This window comes from Schistocerca gregaria, chromosome 5 (assembly GCF_023897955.1).
Source record: "Schistocerca gregaria isolate iqSchGreg1 chromosome 5, iqSchGreg1.2, whole genome shotgun sequence".
Classification (NCBI taxonomy): Eukaryota; Metazoa; Arthropoda; class Insecta; order Orthoptera; family Acrididae; genus Schistocerca; species Schistocerca gregaria.
This window is the reverse complement of record NC_064924.1, coordinates 45737072-45763561: the sequence shown is the minus strand read 5'-3', so window position 1 is coordinate 45763561 and position 26490 is coordinate 45737072. Positions and strand designations below refer to the sequence as shown.

The 26490-nt window shown below is 42.9% G+C and overlaps 1 pseudogene; it reads right to left on the bottom strand.

Annotated features, from left to right (window-relative positions):
* Positions 1 to 5549: 5549 nt before the first annotated feature.
* LOC126274470 (5S ribosomal RNA) lies at positions 5550 to 5667 on the bottom strand (annotated as a pseudogene).
* Positions 5668 to 26490: the final 20823 nt, after the last annotated feature.

Genomic DNA, 26490 nt, shown 5'->3' with positions numbered 1-26490 from the left:
CAAAGAGGTTGCGAGGAGATCGATAGTAGGTACCAGAGCAAGCGAGCCTATCAGGAGAGGCCAAAGACAGACTCGTAAACAGCTACCCACCAACGCTCTCTCGACCTCCAATATTTAGATCGCAGCCGCGGACCAGAGGACCCAGTCAGTCAGTCAGTCATTCAGTGAGTCAACGAGTCGAGTCATCAGTCGCCGCCCAGTGGGAGTTGCAGTCGCAGTTAGCACAGCCCCTAGCTCAGAGTCAGTCAGTACCTAGTAACCAGAGTAGTTTACAAAGCGGGACTTTGTACTTTACCAGCAGTGAGGCTAACGTGGACTGTTATGGAAGAGCTTGTACCACAACACCTGGACTATCTCAAGTTAAGTAACTTCTTGTTCTTATGACTATACTGGCCACCAAACAACATCCTCTCTTTGCTTCCCATGATACAAGCCTACAGTGACAACGAGACGACACAAAAACTGGTGCACATGGACGTCCTGCAGTATGTCTCCCCATTGCATACCACACTGACAGATGGGATTTAAATCGGAGGAACAGTCAGACCAACCCATTCGCCAAATATTCTCTCGTTCCACGATCTCCTCCACGAGCACTGTTTGATGGGGTCACAGATTGTCATCCATAAAGAATAAATTCAGGGCTTTAGCATCACTGAAACGACGCACATGGGGAAGGAACACAGTGTGACACTAACGCTAAAAGGTGAGAGTATCGCATCTAAGGATTTGGAGGTTAGTACGCCCATGTGGCATTATGCTTCCCCACAACGTAGCACCTGGACATCCAAAACGCTCGTGTTCGAAAATGTTCCTGGGTGCATAACGAATTCCCACCTCTCACCATATGAGGGTACGTCCTGAATTACTACGCAGACTGAATCTGTTCTCATCCGAGAAGACCACGCGACTCCACTCCTCACTGATCCAGTCCGATGTTCTTGGCACCATCGCAAATCAGTATCAGACAGTTGTGTTGATTATGGGACAGCACACTGTCGGGAAACGATAAAATACATACCCATACATTAATGATAATGCTGATACATGGTGAAACTACGATCTGGTGGGCGATTTGCGGGTTAAAATCACCTCGGGGTATGACCATGCGGTGCATTTAACTTGCAGTCATCGCATGGTGGCGCTGGCAGGAGTCCAAATGTGCAGACGTTTTCAAACGTGCTAATGGTGGGTGTGTGTTGAAAATGGCTCAAAGAACACATATTGATGACGTTATGAGGGGTAAAATACTAGGGCGAATGGACGCTGGTCAAACAGCAGGTCGTAGCATGGGCCCTCCTTGTGATATCAAGATTATGGCAAAGTTTCCAGCAGACAGGAAACGTGTCCGGGCGCTACAGTACGGGACGTCCACAGTGTACAGCACCACAAGGAGACCAATATCTCACCATCAGTGCCCGTAGGCAGCCACGGAGTTCTGCAGATAGCCTTGCTTGGGACCATACCGCAGCCACTGGAACAGTTGTCTCCAAACACACAGTCTACAGACGACTGAACGGACGTGGTTTATTCCCTGGAGACCTGCAAGGTGCTTTCCACTGACCCCTTGTCACAGGAGAGCCTGTAAAGCTTAGTACATGGTCATTGGAACAGTGGTCCCAGGTTATGTTCACGGACGAGTCCAGGTATAGTCTGAACAATGATTCTCGCCGGGTTTTCATCTGGTGCAGTGGGTCCCACCTGCCTCCTGATGGATGATAACGCACGACCCCACCGAGCTGCCATCGTGAAGGAGTACCTTGAAACAGAACACTTCAGGCGAATGGAGTGGCCTGCCTGTTCTCCACACCTAAACCCCATTGAGCAAGTCTGGCATGCTCTCGGTCGACGTATCGCTGCACGTCTTCAAACCCCTAGGACGCTTCAGGAGCTCCGACAGGCACTGGTGCAAGAATGGGAGGCTATAACCCAGCAGCTGCTCGACCACCTGATCCAGAGTATGCCAACCCGTTGTGTAGCCTGCGTACGTTTCTATGGTGACCATATCCCATATTGATGTCGGGGTACATGTGCAGGAAACAGTAGCATTTTGTAGCACATGTGTTTCGGATCAGTTTTCTCAATTTATCACCAATACTGTGGACTTACAGATCCGTGTCGTTTGTTTTCCCTATGTGTGTATGCTATTAGCGCCAGTTTTGTGTAGTGCCACGTTGTGTGGCACCAAATTCTGCAATTATCCTTAATTTATGAGTATGAGTGTACATTCTTCCTCAAGTTTACATATTAAAAAAATAGAGTCCATTACACCTTATCACACAGGAGATACTACAATTGACTGGTGAAAGGAATGAGATACTAGAGTTGGCTAATGAAAGGAGTAAGTATAATTCACAGCAAAAGAAGCAGACAAAAGGGAATACAAACGTCTAAATCATGAAAATGGCAGAAGTGCAATACGGCAAAAGCGAAATGGCTGGGGGAGAAGTGCAAGTTCTAGAAGTATGCATGATTATGGGAACGACGAATGCCACATACAGGAAAATTAAGGAAATCTTTGAAGAAAAAAGAAGGTTATGGAGAGCTCAAATGGTAAGCCAGTACTAAGCAAAGAAGCGTAAGTTGAATTAAGGAGGGAACATATAGAAGTACTATACAGAGATACTATACAGAAGAAGGAAACTAGACGACAGTATTATGGAAAGGAAAAGAATGAAGATGATGTGGAAAACATGGTACTGCGAGGAGAATTTGACAGCAGTAAAGACCTATGTCGAAACATGGCGCCTGCAGTAGTGGACATCTTTGGGAGGAATTCCCACCGCGACATTAGATGCCATTTGGTGGCGTTGCGGGCACGTGAAACGGTAACAAAAGTATGTAAGCGCAACAGACACGTGTCACCACAGCGAAGATATGGGCTGCAAATGGGGAAATCTACTGAGATAAGCGACTTCGGCAAAGGGCTGATTATTATTACACAGAGCCTGTGAACGAGTATGTGGAAAACGGCGAAGCTGGTCGAATGTTCACGTGCTACTGTCGTGAGCATTTACAGAAAGAAGTAAAAGGACAGTGAAACAACAACTAGGCGCTAAATGGTTGGACGTCCACGACTCTTCACAGAAAGTGGGGGTCAGGGGCTTGTGTGTTCTGTAAAGTAGGATAGATGGTATCTATCGTATCTCTATCGAAAGAGCACAATGCTGGTGCACGCACAAGTGTTTCGGAGCACAGCGTTGATTGTACGTTGTTGAACATGGAGCTCCGAAGCAGATCGTCCCTACGTGTACACATGTTGACTCAACGACATCGTCGACTACGATTGCAGCAGGCACCAGACCATCGGATTCGACCTTCCATCAATGGGAACGTGTCGACAGTTCGGATGAATCACACTTTTGCTACACTAGATCGATGGTCGTCTCCACAAACGCCGTGTACTGCGTGCCTCGGACGCAGGCTGGTGGGAGCAGTATCGTACTATTGGAGAAATTCTCCTGTGCGTGCATGAGACCTGTGATAGGAATCGAAGACACGTTGACAATTGCGAACCACCTGCATCCCTACATGTTGATGTCTTCCCCGTCGGCGAAGTCATCTATCAGCAGTAAAACTGTCCGTGTCTCGGGATCAGAACCGTGCTACAGTCATCGGAAGAGCATTATAGTGAACTCACGTTGATATCTCGGTGACCAAATTCGTCTGATGTAAATGCTATGGAAAACACCTGGGTTGCTATCGGGCGCCATCACCGCGTACTCATATCAGCGGCCTGCTATTTACGCGAGTTACGTGACCTGTGCGTAGATATCTAAACCACATTCCTCCACAAATCTATCAACAAACGGTCGGATCCCTGATATGCAAAATCAGTGACGTATTTAGTTCCAAAGACGGACGCCGGCAGCTGTTCTAGGCGCTTCAGTCCGGAACCACGCTGCTGCTACGGTCACGGGTTCGAATCCTGCCTCGGGCATGCATGTGCATGATGTCTTTAGGTTAGTTAGGTTTAAGTAGTTGTAAGTCTAAGAGACTGATGGCCTCAGATGTTACGTCCCATAGTGCTTAGAGCCATTTGAACCATTTTCCAAAGACGGACAAACACTCTATTAAGCAGTGGTCATAATGTTTCGGCTTATCAGAGGAAACTGTATGCGACTGCCGGAGTACTCTTAGATTTCAAGTAGTAATCTTAGTTTCAAAGAAGGCATGGGTTAGCAGGTGTAAATATTACCGAATCATTATTTTAACAAAACATGTTTTCAAAGAACTAAGATGAATTACTTATAGAAGGACAGGAAGCCTGGTGGGAGCTGATCTCAGAGAAGTTTGGTTCCAGAAAAATGTAGGAACACGAGAGCCAATACCGACCCTGCGACTTATCTTAAAATATACACTGAAGAGAGACGAACATACGTTTATACCATGTGTAGATTGAAAGAAAGCTTTTGACAGTGTTGACTAGGATACACTAGTTTAAATTCTGAATTTCTCAAGCATAGGACACAGTGCGAAATGTTGTCCACAGCTTGTACAGATACCGAATTTTCCCTGGAGGCAAGTGCCGTTGTGTGTCCTGCAGTCTTCTGTATTCGTTCTGCTCTCCTGTGTTTACTAACGGCATTCGGCCTTCGACGCAGTGGGAAGAGTGAGCGACTTGCGGCTCACTAACAACACGTGGCTCACCTCGCTTTGCAAGAAGTTCAGAACCTGTCTCCATCATCGCACATCCTCCTGGACGTACGGCACTTGCACCACGGTGTAGCAGGTGGCTGCCCACGGAACAGGCAGACAGGAAAAGGAAATGAGGTTTGTCGCTAATGCTTGTGGCTGGGATGAGGGGTTTACGGGGACGATCAATGTACCAGAGAGAACTTGGCAAATCCATGTTGGTTTGATCAGTTACGTAAATAATACTGCTGTTTCATTCATTCAAATCTTCTTAAAGTGCAGAAACATCGTTTTACTATTCGTAGTTTTTCGTACAGAATTAAGAAACATTATCACTTGATTTTGTCATGCTGTTGTTATTTAGATATGTTTGAGGACCATCTACAGCAGTGTTTGTCAAATTGCGGCCCGAACCAAGTGTTCGCACGGCTCGCGGCTCTCAGTCGTATTTTATGACTAGCTTAGCGCCAGCTGCTTCTCTCTCGTACACTGTATGGCCTGCAGAGTTTTTTGTTTTTATTTAATGGAATTTTTATGTTCACAAACTGCAACACCCTCTAAGCTTTTCGCCCTCATTAAGACCATATATTTCATGGTTTTTGCCGAATGTACTTCAAGCCAAAAAGCGATTCTGGTAGCTGGAGTACAAAGTTTTTGTTTTCATCCCTTCTGTGTTCTTGTGGAGGCATTTCCATAGTAACTTTCATCCCACTCCACTCCCTCCACAGGCCACAAGTGGCCCATCGGGACCATCCGACCGCCGTGTCATCCTCAGAGAAGGATGCGGATAAGAGGGGCTTGGGGTCAGCACATAGCTCTCCCGGTCGTTATGATGGTATTCTTGACCGAAGCCGCTACTATTCGGTCGAGTAGCTCCTGAATTGGCATCACGAGGCTGAGTGCACCCCGAAAAATGGCAACAGCGCGTGGTGGCTGGGATGGTCACCCATCCAAGCGCCGACCACGCCCGACAGCGTTTAACTTCGGTGATCTCACGGGAACCGGTGTATCCACTGCGGCAAGGCCGTTGCCATAACTTTCATCCCCTAACAAATATTTATTTATATCCAACCGAGAAGTGGAACACCAATTTCCAGTAATGTAATCTTCTTTAATGCAAAGAAATATTTTATAGAAAATTTTCGTCCTCTATTGCTCTCCCTTAGGGGTTGAATTTCCAGAAACACTGAAATACGTATTTTTTTAAATTTTTAATCGAGAAGTCAAACATCAAATTTCGTAGACGTATCTTTAAAAATACTTTATTAGTTCTTTAATAATGATATATTTTTAAAAGAAAACGTTTTCACCCACTATTTCACCCCCATAGAGTTAAATTATCAAAAACTTTGAAGCACGTTCTTAAACGACGCCTACGGTATAAGCTCCACGCCTTCTCCAAATTTCAAGTTTCTGTTCTTAGCTGTTTGGGCGGGGTGATGATAAGTCAGTCAGACAGGACACTGCCTTTTATTACACAGGTAATAAGTTTCTACGAATTAACAGCAAAATCTAAAAGCGTCAATTAACGTTAATGGTTTCTAACAAATGTATTTTCCTTGGTCAATAACAAACAAAAATACTTACAGAGACACTAATATCGTAAGATGTATTTAGTTTTAATTGTGGATGTTGAATTCGGCCTTGAAAGTTTGCCGCTTACGTAAGGGGAGAGTGGTATGTAGCACGGCCACTGCAGAGTTAATAGATGTGAGAGGGCGAATATTTTATCGTTTTCCTACAAAGCTGGTAACTCACGAGCGTGCGCAGGTAGCACCGATCAGCTGCTATGGTGTAAGTGTCAGACGGAAGTAACATGGAATCGTTAATGGGCATTACAGGGGTCATCTTCCAATGTTTAGCAGGTACTGCGAAATGAAATTGCTGTTGTTGTGGTCTTCAGTCCAGAGACTGGTTTGATACAGCTCTCCATGCTACTCTATTCTGTGCAAGGTTCTTCATCTCCCAGTACCTACTGTAACCTACATGCTTCTGAATCTGTTTAGTGTATTCATCTCTTGGTCTCCATCCACGATTTTTACCCTCCACGCTGCCCTCCAATACTAAATTGGTTTTCCCTTGATGCCTTAGAACATGTCCTAGTCAAGTTGTGTCACAAATTCCTCTTCTCCATAGTTCCATTCAGTACCTCCTCATTAGTTACGTGATCGAAGTGTAGACCAGATGTGTATCAAGATTCAAGTATCGGCAGAAATTAAGAGATTTATACCAAACAAATTAACAACCGAAGGAGCTGATACTCCTTGGTACAGAAAACGGGTCAGAACACTAATGCAGAAACAACGAAAAAAACATGCCAAATTTAAGCAGACTCAAAATCCCCACGATTGTCGATCTTTTACAGTAGCTCGAAATTTAGCAAGATGCATACAGTAGTTTGCACAACGAAACTTTGTCTCGAAACCTGGCAGATAATCCAAAGAGATTCTGGTCCTATGTGAAGTATGCTAGGGGCAAGATACAATCAATGCCTTCTCTGCGCGATAGCAATGTTGATACTATCGAAGACAGTGCTGCAAAAGCAATGTTACTAAACACAGCCTTCCGAAATGTCTTCACAAAAGAAGACGTAGTAAATATTACAGAATTAAAACCGAGAACAGCTGCCAACATGAGTAACGTAGAAGTAAACATCCTCGGAGTAGCGAAATAACTTAATAAAAGCAAGTGTTCTGGTCCAGATTGTATATCAATTAGGTTCCTTTCAGAGTATGCCGATGCAATAGCTCCATACTTAACAATCATATACAACCGTACGCTTGACGAAAGATCCGTACCCAAAGACTGGAAAGATACACAGGTCACACCAATATTGAACAAAGGTAGTAAAAGTAACCCACTGCACTACAGGCCCATATCATTTACGTCGATATGCAGCAGGAATTTGGAACATATATTGTGTTCGAACATTATCAATTACCTCGAAGGAAACGGTCTATTGACACACAGTCAACATGGATTTAGAAAACATCGTACTTGTTAAACACAACTACCTCTTTACTCGCATGATGTGTTGAGTGCTATTGACAAGGGATTCCAGATTGATTTCCGGAAGGCTTCTGAAACGTTGCCACACAAGTGGCTTGTTGTGAAATTGCTTGCTTATGTAATATAGTCTCAGTTATGTGACTGGATTTGCGATTTCCTGTCAGAGAGGTCACAGTTCGTAGTATCTGACGGAAAGTCATCGAGTAAAACAGAAGTGATTTCTGGCATCCCCCAAGGTAGTATTATACGCCTTTTGCTGTTCCTTATATACATAAACGATTTGGAAGACAATCTGAGCAGCTATCTTAGGTTTTTTGCAGATGACGCTGTCTTTTATCGACTAATATAGTTGTCTGGAGATCAAAACAAATTGCAAAACGAAAAGTGTAGGGTCATCCACATGAGTGCTAAATGGAATCCGTTAGACTTCGGTTACACGATAAATCAGTCAAATTTAAAGGCTGTAAATTTAATGAATACCTAGGTATAACAATTACGAACAACTTAACTTGGAAGGAACACATAGTAAATGTTACGGGGAAAGCTAACCAAAGACTTCGTTTTATGGGCAGGACACACAGAACATGTAAGAGGTCTACTAAAGAGACTGACTACACTACGCTTGTCCGTACTCTCAGAATAATGCTGCGCGGTGTACATTGAAAAAGTTCAAAGAAGGGCAGCACATTTTGTATTATCGCGAAATAGGGGAGAGAGTGTCACTGAAATGATACAGGATTTGGGATGGACATGACTAAAACAAAGGCGATTTTCGTTGCGGAGCAATCTTCTCACGTAATTCCAATGACCAGCTTTCGTCTCCGAATTCGAAAATGTTTTGTTGACACCTACGTATGGAGAAATGATCACCATGATAAAATAAGGGAAATCAGAGATCGTACGGACAGATATAGGTGTTCGTTGTTTCCGCGTGCTATACGAGATTGGAACAATAGAGAATTGTGAAGGTGGTTCGATTAACCCTCTGCCAGGTATTTAAGTGCGATTTGCAGAGTATCGATGTAGATGTAGATGCAGATGTAGATAATGCCGAATAGCCCAGTTTTTCAGTTGGAGTAACTGACATGTGAAAGTAGTATCTCTGAGATGCTCAGATTCTGTGGGCTGTTGTCTGATACAAATTAGAGAGGTTACTGTAAAATTATTAACTCCTTTGTGTTACTAAACTGCATATCTCTATCTAGAAAAATTACAATGAAAAAACTAGTTTTTTTCATGAAGTAATCTGGATTACATTTTGCAAAAACAGACTTAATGTCTGATGGGATAACAGCAATCAGTGATTTTATAATATTACTTATAATCCGTCTTGATTGCAAATTTTTTTATTGATATGACCGGTTACGGTTCATTCAGAAACGTCTTCAGATCTGTAGCAATAATGATACCAATTTAATATTTTCCGGAAGCAAATCTTTTTCATCCTATTTAAGCAACATCAAATGTACCAAAACGTACCTGATATTTCAGTTACAGGTGTAACCCGTCCAAATTCAGCAAATTTCACATGCTGCGTCACATAAAATTGGTTGGCAGAATGCACGTCATTTATATTACTTATAACACTATTACCGACAGGTGGCGTCTGGTACATTTGCTACATTCCATTTGCGCATACTATATTCAGTAGATTTATTTTTTTATTATTAAAAAATACTTAATTAAAATACGTAACTCAATTCGGGAACCACGGAAGTAGACCGTAGAGGAAAACAAGTCCACACCAGCACCATAGATATGATACAGATGAGTCGAAACATCTTCTTAACTTCCCATTTACTTCTCCGCAATTATCTTATAAATGTGACGTTCCGTACAGTTGTGGCGGACTTCGTGCCAGTATGGACGCTAACACAAGAGTAATTTTCTCATCACTCCATCTCGCTAGAAACGTGAGAAAAAATGGCGGCGTTGGAAAGGTGTTCGCATAGCAAAGAAAAGAGTACCGTACTCAAGTCGCAGTAGCTTCCTTCCTTATATGTTTCAACTTATTTTTTTCTCCCATCCGACACTCTACAAGTTGCAGCAAGCTCCTCATCGGTACCGTATTTTTCCTTTCTTTTTTATTTTCTTAGAGCCTGTTGAAGACGGGAGTCACATTATTCAATGTGGAGTACAAATTTAATGATGTTGGAAGCAATGTGCTGTTGTCAGGATATCTCTGAAATGTCTGTTCTTGCAAGTGGCAAATTTTGAAAGTATGCGAAATAGTAACAGAAAAATGACGAACTCCGCTCGTGAATGGTGTCAACTACGTTCCAGTTCTATGGAAATAGTGACAGTGTTCAGCGACGGCACTCAGTCGCCTGATGAAGTGTACATCACTGATGAGACCGTAAGGTTCACTAACTTTTAGGAATTGACATTTCGGAGGTTGAGGTACACAAGGTGTCTCGTTCATGTATTCCGAATGAAAGTGTCCAGATTCTATGGGACCGTTGGGCTCTAGTGAATTTGTTTGACCCACAAAGGAAACTTGTTTTATGTGGTGACCTCTCGATGGACATACTTCATATAGACCTATATGTGGTGATGGAAGATTTGATTCTGTCCAGATTGTGGAGCTAATTAACATTAGCTGCGTTGATTATTTAAATATAGGGTACTTAACTGTAGCAAACAGCAGTCAGGCAGACTAATCAGTGCCGGTGCTAATTTCCGATGGTTGGTTCCAGCTACAAGGTCAGTAATCTTTACAACGGAATTGTTGGGAACTGTTTGATTCTCGGATGTATCCTTCATTTACGTCATACTGCTTAAAACAATAGAAAAATAGTAAATATGGTAATTACGTAGTTATAAATATAGGCCTAATCCTGAACTACTGTAGCTAATTATTAGATATACTCACATACACAGAAATTAAGTCAACATTGTGTATGTGTGTGTGTGTGTGTGTGTGTGTGTGTGTGTGTGTGTGTGTGGCTAATAATGAAATATACACAGAAGTTAAATCAGCAATTTGTTTCTTTGTGTGTGATGCTGTAGTTGGTTAATACACTCCTGACCACTTGATTTCTAGCTTCTCTTCCATACTTAATAAATGAAAGGATGGTTTTAGAAAAAAATATTGAAATACTTTATTCACTTTGAAATAACTGTAAGAATAATCACGTTTCATCCACACAGCTCCAGAACAAGAAACGTTGTTGAGAGATGGCCTCGTTTTCTTTCTGCGATATTTCTCGTTGACGGAAGGCAGTAGGGTTGAGGCTGGGGATGGTGGTGAGGGTGGGGGGGGGGGGGGGGAGGAGGTTATTAGGCATGCGACAGCGACCACCGGCAGGTGCGAAAAGTGATGCGAGGGAAAATTCTGGCTACGGCCACAGAGTATCTTTGTCTGTGCTACAGCCCATCGGCGCAAGCCGGGTTTCCCCAAATATTGTGTAGACGAGTGGACAGGTAGGCAAGCATGGGGAGGGAGACAGCAGAGTTCTCCAGGGTGTGGGGAAAGGTAGGGGACGGGAGAGGGGGGGGGGGGGCTGCCCTACGCTATACCACAAAGATATCTGTTACTCTGTGGCTATACTCCGGCGGTAGCTCGGTCAAGTCACTGCTGTTTTCGTATCCAGCGGCGTGGACTGTTTACTGCCCACAAGAATCTGGCCAAGCGGCGTTGGGTGGGGAAAGGAAAACAGGTTCGTCACAGTCCGAAGGATGCGCCGAGGGGAGGGGTGAGAGAGGGGTAGCGCACCGGCTGGCAGGGCAGGGCTACCGGCAACTCAGGTGACAATGTATCACTGCAACGGAGCGTTGGGAACTGGGCCTAATTACCTCTGGTCTCTGTCAGTCGTGCTGAACCTAAACCATGTCATGCTCAAACTGTTTGATGAAATACTGGAAGAAACACACAGAATGAAATTATAACACAGAATTTCTGGTGGTTCAGGGTCGTCTATCCCTTAAGAATGAGCCGTCCCTGAGGCTGATTAAAGTAATGCACCTGAGAGCAGAAAGTCGACTTCTTAAACAGTTTAAACGATTAGCTGCACCAGATGAAGGCATGTAATAGAAGTACAATACAGTTCCTTGTATCTCCATATTAATTATCCATTTCGGACCTCAGCTGAAATGACCGCAGTTTCCCTTAAAAAAACTCATTACTGTCGTACTGGAAAGTGTTTAAGCCGAAACAGTTAACATCTTTTCGTCACAGGCTAAGATCTAAAAACATCACTTCCAGTATGTTATTGATAGTCTCAGATTAGGCTTTCTTGCTATTCCATTTGACTGTGGAGCAAGAAAAGGTACGTACGCTATCTGATCCAAAATAAGCGGCCACCTCTATATAATGCGGAATTGACCAGTACTTCCCATGAGAGGCAATCCCGCCAGTACAGTAGCAACCAGGAAGTGTTGTGTCGTCAGGAGAGAAGCAACAACGGCGGACTGGTTCTGTGAGAAGAGCTCAGTGACTTCCAGTGTGGACTAGTCATTTGAAGTGACCTGAGTCACACATCCGTCAGGGTATTGAAAGGGACTTTAATTCTGCAAAACTGATGTGCACACTGCGAACGTATACGCAATACAACTGGACCGTAACGTGATTTTGTTGAAAACAATGTTACAGAGAAGTACAGTTTTGTTACACATTTTTACATATTGTTTATACACTTTGCATTTAGTACATAACGCATTACAACATGCATGTTACATGCATTCAGTTCAGTTCAGTTTACAAACGGCTTTAACAATTACCGCACAGATGTTGTACAGTTCACAGAACAGGTTCGAATATCCGAACATGAACGTCAATGCACTTTTGCGCTCTAGCGATAACATGTTGTGTTGCTTGTTCAGTTGCCTGTGGTTGGTTCCTAATCAATTCAACAGCGTCCATAATGCGACGAAGCAGTTCATCTCGTGTATTTACCTTTACTTTGTGCACGCCTGATTTCATCCAACCCCATAAACAGAAATCTAAAGGTGTAAGGTCAGATGATCTTGGAGGCCAGTTAATAGCATCGCCACGGCCAATCCAGCGATTAGGGTAGGTGCGGTTGAGATGGTCCATCACACGTAAGGTAACATGTGGAGAGGCACCGTTACGTTGAAAGTACATTCCAGTTCGCTTGGCTAAAGGAACGTCTTTCAATAGTTCCGCAAATGAATTTTCCAAATAATGCAGGTACATCTCTCCCGCCAATTGCTGATTGATAATAAATGGACCTATCCACTGAAGCGTGTGTATTTTCCCACGACCATCAGTCATTATTGCTTGGGTTGTTTATTCCTTGTCGTGAAAACTAGGCTTCGTCCGTGAATAGTATGCATGGAACCAAATGATTATTGTCAGTTACCCAGTGACAGAATTGAAGTCGTTGGGCATTGTCACCAACGTAAGATTTTGGTCACGCTGTATGTGAAATGGATACGTGTTTTCTGGATGCAATGTTTCCCATGCACGTGTCTGTGGGACAATCATACGCAGGGATATTTATTCTTCGTACGCTCGTACCGGAACCTCGCTCAACGCTTGCGATAATTTCTTCCTGTTCTTGCGAAGTTTGTTGACGTGCGCGCTCGAACCAAAAATGTCTACCTGGAAGAGCGCCTGTTGCACGCAAAGTGATAAACTCTTTAGTAAACACCCTGCAATCAGGTAATCGCCGAGTAGGAAAGCGCCTGCGGCATTCTCCTCTTGCTAGGTAGCACTATCGTCGCAGAAGCCATAATGATACACCATGTCTGCGTATTCCTCATTATTGTAGACGCTTGGCCTTGTTAGCGGCCGCACACTTAACATCATACACTACACAGCTAACCGACCCGTCGCCGGTACACTTCGCAATGCGGCTTACAAGGCACTGCTGCGCAAACAACGGGTCATTGTACTACGTACTACGTAGGTCACATGGTCATAATACGTGGTAGGTTGCATAGCGTAGACATGGCATGTACTCGTGCATTGTTTGCTAGAAAATCACGTTACAGTTATATTGCTTATAAATTAACGTTGTGCACATCAGTTTTGCATAATTGCAGTTCCTTTCAATACCCACACTTCCCTAACGAAGCATTTGCCCACCTATGTTCATATAACACTGTATCATTGTTTAAAATATTGACCTTTCCTCCCCAAACACCCTTTATAAGACAAGTCTCTGGCGCAGTTAGATCGGTTACTGCTGCTACAATGGCAGAATGTCAAGATTGAACCGAGTTTGAACGTGGTGTTACAATCGGCGCACGAGCGATGGGACACAGCATCACCGAGGCAGCAACGAACTGGGGATTTTCCCGAACTTCACAAGTGTACCGTGAATATCAAAAAACCGATAACCAATCAGATCTCCGACATCGCTGCGGCCGGAAAAAGACCCTGCACGAACGGGATCAACGGTGACTCAAGAGAATCGTTCAGCGTGACAGAAGTGCAGCCCTTCCGCAAATTGCTGCAGAGATCAATGCTGGGCCATCTACGTGTCAGCGTGCGAACCATTCAACGAAACATCGTCGATATGGGCTTTCGGAGCCGAAGGCCACTCGTGTACGTTGAAGACTGCATGACACAAAGGTTTACACCTTGCCTGCGCCCGTCCACATTGACATTCGAGGAATAAAAACATATTGCCTGGTCGGACGAGTCTCCTTTCAAATTGCATCGAGCGGATGGACGTTTACGAGTATGGAGACAGCCTCATGAATCCATGGACCCTGCATATCCGCAGGGCACTGTTCAAGCTGGTGGAGGCTCAATAATAGTGTGAGGCGTGTGCAGTTGGAGTGATATGAGACCCCCGATACGTCTAGATACGACTCTGATAGGTAACACGTACATAAATAAGCATCCTGTATGATCACCTGCATCCATTCATGTCCATTGTGCATTCCGACGGACTTGGCCGATTCCAGCAGAACAATGCGACACCCTATGCATCCAGAATTGCTACAGAGTGGCTTCAGGAACACTCTTCTGAGTTTAAACACTTCCACTGACCACCAAACTCCCCAGACATGAACGTTATTGAGCTTATCTGGGATGCCTTGCAACGTGCTGTTCAAAAGAGATCTCCACCCCCTCGTACTCTTGTGAATTTATGGACAGCCCTGCAGGATTCATGGCGCCATCTACCGCCAGCGCTAGTTCAGACTTTAGTCGAGTCCATGTCACGTCGTGTTGCGGCACTTCTGCGTACTCGCAGGGGCCCTACACGATATTAGCCAGGTGTACCAATTTCTTTGGCTCTTCAGTAAATGCGAAAGTAACTTTCTCTGTTATGCTTTCACGACTCAACTGCTGAAACGATTTTGATGAAATCTGATATGGAAATAGCCTGAATGCTAAGGAATAAAATAGACTATTTTAAGAAGTGTGTAGTACAACACATTTATTGATTTGAAGAATATACCGCGAAATATGGAACAATAATTATCCTTAGAAAAAGCTATTTACTCTTTGAATATAGCATTTTATCATGTTTCTGCAGATGCTTTTAGTGTTTGATATGTTCTACACATATTGTGTGTCAGTTTAAGCACAGTCATGTATAATTGTTCAGAGGGGACGTTTCAGATTCAACGTAATGAATAAAATGCTTATACAATCACGTATGTGTTCAATCCATACTTCCATAGTAATATGAATGACAAGCCCGTCCCATTTTAGCCGCTCAGCGTCTGGCATCTCTCATAGGTTCTGAGACGCATCTTAATTAAAATACTCGGGTTGTTGTGTATGGTTTGCGTTGCTGACTCTCAGTCTTGGAGTCCCGGTTTCGATCGCTGGCGAGGTAGTATTTTTTTCTGGTCGCGACTGGTGCGTCTTTTATCATGGATGCATAAATCGCTGTAATTCCGTCAGATAAAAAGACCTGCACCAAGCGCCCTGGGGAACTGTAAGACACTTTTTTTTTTCAATTTGCTCTTAGCCCTAATACGGAAACATAGAAGAGTTTTTGCTGCAGTAGCCTCCTCGGGAACAGCTTCCACGTTGCTCATTGTTGGCCGAACGTCACATTAAGTACATAAGCTGCCGTTGAACTTAGCTCACGAAGATAATAGCTGCTTGTAACGTCAATAAAAATAGCGGTCGAGGACAGATGTTGCAGTAATGTAAGCTGTTGGCAAGCGTGTACAATGTCTTGACATACTCTGCCCGTAATAACTAAAGGCACAACGGCAGATGAAGTAATTGCATGCTGAAAGGCGTCAACCTTATGGCAACATGTTAAAAAATTTAGTTTAATAACAAACATATGCGTCCAATGCAGAGTGACACATAGTCTGCACAACATGTGGAATGCTCTTCTGAAAATCGACGAAGATCGTACTGATACCGATGCCAAGGGCATTATCACTTTATTTCGTGAATACTGTGATATTGTTCACAGTACATAAGAGCTGGAGTGCAAAGCTTATCCAGAACTCCAAGAAAACATGGGAAACAACGAATGGTTGTGTGTTAGGACAATTCTGGCGCCGACTAAAGAATTTTTAGGAGAGCTAAAGGATAGATATTATGTCACAAGTCGAAGGAGGTATTGTAGAGTTTGAATTGCCAGGACTGCCTTCTCGTAAATTGAGGTTAAAGGTTGGCGTTCCAGTCCTCTTAGTGAGAAATCTTGATGCGAGCAGACTGTGTAACGGTACGCGCTTACAAATTACACACATAGTCGTAGGGTTACTATAATTAGTAGTTCATCTAAAGGAGAAAGTGTTGTACCGACGGACCTGCCTTCGAAATTTAAAAGATTTTAGTTCCCGCAAAAAATTGCTTTTGGGATGAATATAGATGATGCCCAAGGGCCATACTCAAAATTATCAGTGCGCTTTTAGAAAAGATGTTTTTCTCTTGCACAATTCTTAATGGCGTGCACATGCAAAGTATCTAAGTCCTTGGAAAAGAAAGCAAGACAAAAAACATTGTTTTTACAACTGTGTTAAGATCTCGCAATAAATAATTGATACAAAAGTAAAATTTTTGCAGTCTTTAATATTTTAAACTAAGATTCGATATACGACGAAAAAATAAAAACATATTCATTATGTACCTATATACCAGCATTACATATATTAAATCGTAGAGACATACTTATCTTCACTACTATATACCGAGATATTTATAAATCACTAGCACACTTCCTCAGCATCACTCATCATAACGTAACAACTGCCGTGCGATCGCAGCTTCGTGTAAAAGCTAGTTATTTGTACAGATAACAACATTCTCATGCGGGTCCAGATGTCAGACATTCGGTTCGTACCTAACGTTGCGTGTCAGTAGAGTATCAATCAAACACCGTCTTAGATCGTGCTATGTGGTGTCGTCCAGTAGAACATGTGTAAACGTAACTAAAAGTAACATCAGAAGTACGGAACACAGGAAAAGCATATCTGTGAATGATGTATTGAAGATCTAGCGTGGGTGAGTTGGTATCGAGTGTGGCCGTCGTACCACAGGTCCCACTTTGAAACTACACTGATAACAGTGTTTTTAACTGTTTACGTGTGAAACTGTTATATGGGAGACCATTTTCCTGACATGTAAAAGGACTTTTCGGAGTTTGTAGCAATGGTCTTTTGGCAGTCTGCTTTTGCTTCGTTCGTTGAAAGTAGCAAACCTATAGATTACATTTGCATAGAGAGGTGTGGTGTTCTGTCAGACATGTGCAACAGAACACCACACCTATCTATACGAATGTACTCTATAGGTTTGATACTTTCAGCTAACGAAGCAGAAGCACACTGCCAAAAGAACATTGCTACAAACTCCGAAAAGTCCTTTTACAAGTTAGGAAAATGTTCTCCCATGTACGTTTAACTGGTAAAAGAGTTACAAAAATTGTTATCAGTGTAGTTTCAACGTGGGACCTGTGGTACGACGACCACACTCACTACCAACTCACTCACGCTATATCTTCAACACATCATTCACAGATACGCTTTTCCTGTGCTCCGAACTTCTGGTGTTACTTTTAGTTACAGGTTACGTATGTCCTACTGGTCGACAGTACGCAGCACGAAGTAAACCGGTGTTTTGGTTGATACTCTATCGACACACAACGTTCGGTACCGATCTCAATGTCTGACATCTGGAAGTTTGGGTGCCAGCGGCCCCATGCAAGTCTCTCTATAGGACGCCACTTCGGCAACTTGGGTGTCACTAACCTACCCCAAATAGCTCTCAGCACTATGCGACTTAACATCTGAGGTCATGAGTCGCCTAGAACTTAGCACTAATTAAACCTAACTAACCTAAGGACATCACACACATCCATGCTCGAGGCAGGATTCGAACCTGCGACTGTAGCGGTCGCTCGGTTCCAGACTGTAGCGACTACAACCGCACGGCCACTCCGGCCGGCAACCTACCCCAATTATCCAATGGGAGAAAGAGGACCTATAGTTTAACGTGGAATCCTAATCACGATTTGTTTTTGGTGACTCTTCAAATTGCTGATAGGCGAAGACGAGGTTAAAAGAAATACTGAAAAATGGGTGGCCTAAACGAAGTTCGATACCGCGATTTCTCGCTGTCAAGACATGGCTCTACTGCTAGACCACCACGTGCGATTTGTAAATAGATAGGTTTTGCTGAGTGAGTCTGCTAGAATCAAAATATTTATTGCTTATTTAGTCTAACCAGATTAGAGACTTATAGCCGTTTCTTAAGTCTAACCAGGTGCAACACATACGGGAGATATCACAAAAATATGTGGCCGTACCTCTTGCGTGGACTTAGCATATTTTTTTTTTTACTTAGCCAAGGGAACGTAGAGCTTAGTATGTGACATCAATTTCCACTTAATCCCTCTACCTGTTCCTGAGAAAAAGATTCTTAACAGGTGGACGGCCAGACAAACGCATAACAAAAATATTTAAAAAAAATTATGTGATATAATTACAAATGAACAATTTTAGGATTTTTTCTTTTATTTGTACACTGAAACCTTACTTCTAATCAGATGTCATGATTCTGATTAAACGGGGAGTACCCTATAGGTTTTGACAAGTTTGCGAGTATCGAAATATTTGATATAAATGGCCATATCTTTTGGTTACATTGACTTAGAATCTTACTTTTTTCACACTACCTAGGGACCGTAAATAGTAATATGTGACACAAATTTGACGTCTCTAAGGGTTCCTGAGAAAAAGGAGACTTAGCAGTCGGACAGACAGACAGATAGACAGACGAACAATAAAAGTGACCCCAAAAGGTTTCCTTATACTGAGGTACAGAACCCTAATAAAACATCGTTGTTTCATAACGGCAGCCGGCCGGAGTGGCCTAGCGGTTCTAGGCGCTACAGTCTGGAGCCGCGTGTTTAAGTAGTTCTAAGTTTTAGGGGACTTATGACGACAGCAGTCAAGTCCCATAGTGCTCAGAGCCATTTGAACCATTTTTCATAACGGGACTTGTGATCGTGCGGTAGCCCACAGATGAAGCTTCCAGTCAATATATGAGACCAGCTACGATTGCAGAAGTAAACTTTCTTCGCATGAAAACAGCGAAGGAGCTGTCTGGCGACATTCTGCGTGATGCACAATTATTGCAGCCCCGAGGGCAGAGCAGCCCACTGTAATCGCTTCCACGAATGAAAGCTGATGCAGCACGGCGTGATCATTCAGCGAACTCGCCTGGTAAGTTTCCACTGACGGGGAGAAACTACTGCCGGGTACTCACGCTGAAAACACTGCAGCAGCCCAGGTGGACGGCGGCGCACCGCTTCTGCTATTTAAAATGCTCTCCCCTTCAAAGCCCTCAACTGCCGTCCTGCAGAAAGGAGTGTCGGCATGTATCTGTTGCTTAGTAAATTCTGAAGTAACACACTAAATCTCCAAAGTTCAGTTTTACTAGGCGATAGGATCGATTGTGTTTTCAAGGAAATCACTTGTGCGTCCAGATATCTGTAGTTGTCCTTCCTATTTCTCTACCTTACATTGTTGTCTTGTCAGTTTAATAATCAGAATATAAGGCTATACTTAATGCCAAAGAAAATTTTACTGACACAAAATTAAATGCAAATATCGTCTAAGAGTAAGAACCACGCAAATCCCTTTTGCTCTGTTTTGCTCTGTTGCTAGTGATTATTTTGAAACTTACAACTTATCGTCGTTCAATGCTCAAAGGTTTTACTATAAAAGTGAATTAAAATTTGAAATCCACCGTTACTACCGTAACGCCATAGGCATCAATGCCCGTTGCTTCTCTTGCCCAGATTATATGGTCTGCACAGATTCTTGTAGTTTTTCTTTAATCGAATTTGTGTAACATATACAGCAAACGAAACAATAAACATTATGTTCTGCTCTCTATAAAAGAAACAGTGACTTTTTACACGCCTGCCAATCTATGCATAATTAAAGTGTTCCAGGCGGTGTAATTTAATTTCATATAGCCAGTTAAAAAAGAAAGAGACAAATCGGCTATGTGGTTCTATACTTATTGGCGCCAGTCCTACAACCGGTACTGAAATCTCTCTCATCTTAAACCGATATTCCTGTACGTGGAATCGATTTAAACATGGTATGCATTTTGTCCTCAGTAATGATTAGTTTCCGTAGTAACTGGAAAAAAAATAATTTTGTAAACACATATTAGGGCTTTGGAAAAATTGATGAATAAAAAATCCATTTCTTTTTCTATGCAATCCTGACAAAGCTGATTTGTCGTGGTGTCTATTAAATAGCATTCTGTGATCTAGTTCACAAACTACGACACTCTGAAAACTTTGCACACTAATTAATATACTTGTAGCTGAAGTCAGGGTTTTTTGTTAATTCTCCCTTTTGAGTTCTTGTGTTGGTATTTCTATAGAATCTTTCACCCCCGTAACTCATATTTCTCTATTTCTTACTTGCACATCTTCAGTTCCCCGATCACGGCGGCATCGCAATATTAACCCTACCGCAGATGTTTCCGCCAGGAACTTTCATGAGATAAGGGACATGGGGAAGGTCACAAACGCGTAAGACACAAGCAGTAAAATTACATATTGATCATTCAAAAACAAGTTTAAATAGGAGGTGGCCTTGTTACAGCATGGGATAACATCAGTACACAGTTTTGGATATTGATCATTCAAAAACAAGTTTAAATAGGAGGTGGCCTTGTTACAGCATGGGATAACATCAGTACACACTTTTGGATTACTCGTTGGATAGGCAGTGCTCTCCAGGAATTAACAATAACAAGAGAAAAACAATCGAATACGAAGTAAATGTTGGTCCAGACCAATACGCGATGTAGCGAATCTTCGTGGTCACATCCTGTAATGTTAGTAATTGGCTAAATTGATGAATTTATGGAACTTTGAACATAGTTATGACAAATTACAATGAAATATAATTTTAAATGAAAGCCGTACACAGAGTGAAAACTCAGTCGCAGTGTAAACAGTAGTAGCCGGGCACACCTAGACACTAAATTGCAGAACAAACCCGACATGGACGCCGATTTTTATCAAAGGGTTCAAATAGACGCCCGTTTAGGCCAAAGAAACATAAGGATAACGATTAACAAGTAGTAATAAATCAGTATGAAGACTGCAAGATCACAAAATTTATTGCTAGTATGCAACACGAATTACTCTCTAAATTACAGAGTAATAGCTGAGTACGCAGCATTTCCCGTGTATGTATTTATTGCATTTTTCTATTAGTCCATCTCCTCGTTCACCCGCTCTCTCGCTCCACCTCTCCTCCACCTCTCTGACCGTCTCCTCCTCCCCCCCCCCCTCCTCTCTGCCGATCTCCACCTCCCCTTTTCTGTCCATTTCCTCCTCCCCTTACCTGCGTCCGTCCCAAACTCATCACTCTCTCTATCCATTTCCTCTTCCCCTGTACTGCGCCATCCTTTAGATACCACTAACTCGTAGGAGATATAATGTATTAACAGGCTCTAACAGCATTGCAATACGGAGGTGAAAAACATCGCCGGATAATGTAGCTCACTAGTAACAATACAATAAGTTGTACTGTGTGACTAGAAATAATCGTCTGTTCTAACACAACGTCACGTAAGATTTGATATTCAGCTTCTCACGCGATAAATCGCAACACAGCACGCTACTACATCACTTTTTACAAAAGGATGGACATAATAACATTTTTAGTGGTATAACGGGGTCAATGGTAGCTGTCTGGATATTAATTACAACAATGCATCTGATCATCAGGGTTCACCACATTCGAAAGATAAACCACCACCAAAGATAGTATCAAACGCCAGAAAAATACTAAATGCGAGAGTCTACCAGGAGTGAGAATGTTATAGCGAAGTTTATTCCGTGTACTCTGACAGCACAACTAAACACTTTCTCAACAACATACATACCAGAAACGACAGCTTTCGTACATAACTGATGAATATGTCTCTTGCAGTTGCTCCTCTTTTAAAGCTTTAATGAGTAATCGTATATAGAAACAATCAGTGGGAACGTTGAAAATTATTACGTAAATAGGAGAGTACATTCACAAGACAAATATATAATTTAATATTGTTTGTCTTTTGTAGTCAATCAACAATAACCTACAAAAGTAGCGACTCGCTTAACAATATCCATGATTCTATTGAAATTTTGTTCTCATAAACTATTTCGTTAATCTCAACCTTTCAGAATTAAATGGAATAACTTCCGAACGCCAACCAACCATAGTTTTGTCTTTTGTTGTCCTATAGCTGTTTATTAGGAATACATACAATGGTACACTTCTGACAGTGAGAGTAAATATACTCGGAAATAACTCAGCCTGCGTGATTTCCGAGGTAACGCTTCCTCATTCCTCTCTGCTGCGTCCAAGATTTTCAGAGTTTCTGAAGTGTTACCCGGTTATACTTCCGGCCCCACTACAAGACCAGCGGCCGCCGCTGCATTGTGCTTCAGCGCTCAGGTGTCCCGACTGTCTGTCTTGACTACTTCCTGTGTCAAGCAGGACCTACACACCTGTGTCGGCTTTTTCACCCAGGGCTTGAGTTACGCCTACCGTTTCATTTCCACTGGCGTTCCAACCTCTACTAGTATAGGCAATCATTCATTACCCCGTTTTCATAATAAAGACACTCCGTCACCTTTCATGCAATAAGCGTTAACAAATATTTACAAGGTGTACGTGACCATGCCAGTCTTCTTTAAATATTCATATATACGATGTACATCCTATCAACTGATACCTAATTCCGGTTGTAAATCACGGCAAAGTATGTAGGTGAGTGCTTATAAGGTGTCAAATTACAGGCACCTTACAATTTGTTCGGCAAACTGCATCATGCTCTGTGCAGCCCGGCTTTTTCACCATGTGATTTTCACATCTTTGGTGACTTGAAGAAAGACAGGCCTGGCCGTTGGTTCGACTCGGACGAGGACATGTAATTGTGAGTGCGGCTGTGGATCCGTCAGTGACCGACCGCGTTCAACGAAACATTAGCAGATCGTCTCGTCTCCTAGAGAGGTAAATCTCTTGGTGCATGTGGTGTCTAGTTTCGACCATTCCATGGTCCCATTGTCGAGGGTGTTCGTTTTTAATTTGACTGCCCCTCATGCAATGTTTGTTCCCCAGTGGCGATGGTGCTCTCCGAGAGGTGAGGGCCCAGACTCACACAGCTCGCATCGTCCAGGACTGGTTTTGTCAGCATGAGAATGAATTGCCACATATCCCTTGATCATCACAATCACCCAGATCTCAATATTATTCAGCCTTTTTTGTCTACTTTGGAGAGAGTGGGATGTGATCGCTATCCATCTCAAACACCGTTAGCTGAACTTCTTACAGTTTTACTGGAAGAATGGTATAAGATTTCCTTGAGAACCATACAAAAACATTCGCTCCGAGGCGACTGGAAGCTGTTTTAAATGCTAATTGATTTCCTACAACCGTATTAAGCATGATAGAGTGTTGTGTTTTTGGTGTTCCCATATTTTTTCCACGGCCTGTACATAATTTACAAAACGTTCTTTCCACTGATTTTTGAGTACTGCCTATCAGTGTGGGACCCTTACCAAATAGGACTGATGGAGAAAGCAGAGAAGACCCAAAGAACAGCAGTGAGTTTCCGGCACAGATTAGTTTAGAAAGCGCAAAAACGTCATGGAGATGCTTACCCAGCTCTAGTGGCGGCCACTGCAACAGAAGCGTTGTGGATCACGGTGTGGTTTACTGTTAAAATTCCGAGATCGTACGTTCCTAGAAGAATCAAACAACACACTATTTTCTTCTGTCTATACATCACGAAAAGACCATTTATTTGTTTAATCTTGTCAGAAATTTACACCATAACTTACAGCAAATCACAACCATTAATAAAATTACTCCAAACAGATTGGTAGTATGAGTGTTACCATTTCAACTAAGAGATGATAGCATAGGCTAATTATATAGTACACAAATCCATATTAAATTCAGTGTGACCAGTGTACAACTAGTTCCCACGTTTCCTTGGTGGCATCAGTCTCGATGTGGAGAGGTTGGGGACAATCTGCAGACGAGGAGATGGTTCATTGTCTCTTCTTCGCCACATTCGTATAAAGTAGAATCGTAGGCTAAAAAAAAATGTAAATGTTTTGTGACTAGGGCCTCCCGTCGGGTTGACCGTTCGCCAGTGCAAGTCTTTCTATTTGACGCCACTTCAGCGATTTGGCATCGATGGGGATGAAATGATAACGATTAGGATAATACAACACCCAGTCCGTGAGCGCAGAAAATCTCCGACCCAGCCGGGAACCGAACCCGGGCCCTTACGATTGATGTTTGTCGCGCTGACCACTCAGCTACCTTTTTTTTTAAATTCTTTTCGTTCTTTGCGTTTGGTCTGGGCGGACGTCACAAGACTTCCGTTCAAGTTGATCGTTGATTCCTTGACTCAGTTTTTTTATTACAGAGAGCACGCAGCCCTCTGACCGAACACGCTGAGCTACCGTACCGGCTGCTACCGCGGCCGGACATCGTAAGCTAATCCCCACATCCTTCTGTTGATCTTCGTTCTGCGAACTCCAGAGCGCAGCTTGTTCAACGTATCCCATGTAAATCAACTGTCCTATTGACCAGAGTGGGGGCTTTTATAAGACTTCATCCATCCTGCAGTGTGACTGGATATGGAACGCTATGAATTTATTCTGAAGTTTGAAGATGGTTCAGCGAGACCTACAGTCGCATGAAAGAAACTCTTGACTTGAGCCTTTGGGTTGTCAGTTCGCAACCATATAAAATATGTGTCCTCAATTCCAGTGCCTTAGATCTCTCCATTATGGATGCGCACTAATGGCGGATGTCTGTAGGTGGAGTACCTGCTACACAGTAAGTTTTTCAAGTGCTATACATAAACAACCTGTGACGAGTCTCAGGTCTCATATTAGGCGACATCTACTTGATTTGCTTGATTACATCTTCACCTACATACATACCACAAACCACTGTTCAGTGCATGGCGGAGGTTACCTTGTACAACTACTAGTCATTTCCTCTCCTGTTACATTCTCAAACAGGGCGAGGGAGAAACGACTCTCAAAGCCAATACACAAGCCCTGATTTCTCGCATCACATCTTCATGGGCCTTATGTAAAATGTACGTTGGTGGTAGTAGAATCATTCAGCAGTCGGCATCAAATGCCGGTTCTCTAAATTTCTGCAGAAGTGCCTTGTGGAAAAAGCGTCGTCTTCTCTCCTGGAATTCCCGTTTGAATTCATGAAGCATTTTCGTAATACTTCGTACTGATCGAACCTACCAGTAACAAATCTAGCAGATAGTCTCTAAATTGCTTCGATGTTTTCGTTGAATCAGACCATGTGGGGATCCCAAACATTCGAACATTACTCAGAAATGGATCGCACTAGAGTTTATACATCGTCTTCTTTATAGACGAACTACACTTCCCCAAAAAGTCGAGTATTCGCCTTCTCTACTGCCAATCTGACGTGCTCACTCCATTTCATATCGCTTCGCAACGTTGCGCTTATCTATTCAATCGAAATGTTGTGTTCGAAAGTTACAGGACTGTTCTTCCTACCCATCCGCATCACCTCATTTTTTTCTACATTTAGAACAAGCTGCCATTTTTTCCAAGTCATTCTGTATATTCAGAACAGTCGCTCAACGACACCTTGGCGTACATCAAAGCGTCATCAGCAAACAGCCGTAAACTGCTGCTCACCATGACCGTCAGGTCGTTTGCTAGAGAATAAAAGTGATACTCTTATACTTCCCTGGGGCATTCATGACGATAACATTGTCTCTGATAAAGGCTCGCCGTCGAGCACCACGTGCTGGGTTCTACTACTTAATAAGTCTTCGAACCACTTACTTATCTTGGAACCTAAAGTGTATGCTGGACCTTCGTGAACAGTCTGCATTGGGACACCGTGTCAAATGTTTTCCGAAAATTTAGGAGTGTGGAGTCTGACAGTTGTGCTCCATCCACGGTTTGCAGGATGTAATGTGAAGGCCAAGGATATTCTGCAGCCGAATAGCAAAGGGCTATAACTGAAGTTCTTAAGATGCAAGGAGGCGTGTCCCAAGCTGTTCGCGACAATTTCCAGAGTATATTGGTCCGTGCTGATATCTTCCTTTTGGTTTTCATGCAGCATGCTCTGTGAGTGACTGTTCGGTCAAGAGTTACTCATAGATGCCCGGAAATGAAGCAGTGTTTTAACTGCTTACCTCTCCAGATAACCTGCAGTTGTCTTGTTTCATGTCTGTTTTTGAGTTGGATGCCACAGACTTCTGTTTTCAATGGATTCTGTTTCAGCCAGCTCTCTTGATAATTACTGCCTAGAATTTGTAAACCACGATAGAGCCTCTCTTCAGTATCTTCAAAACTAGTCTCTTGACCTGCTAGGGTCTTCACTAATAATCAGCCTTGCCCACAAGGAACAGAGAGCTTTGTT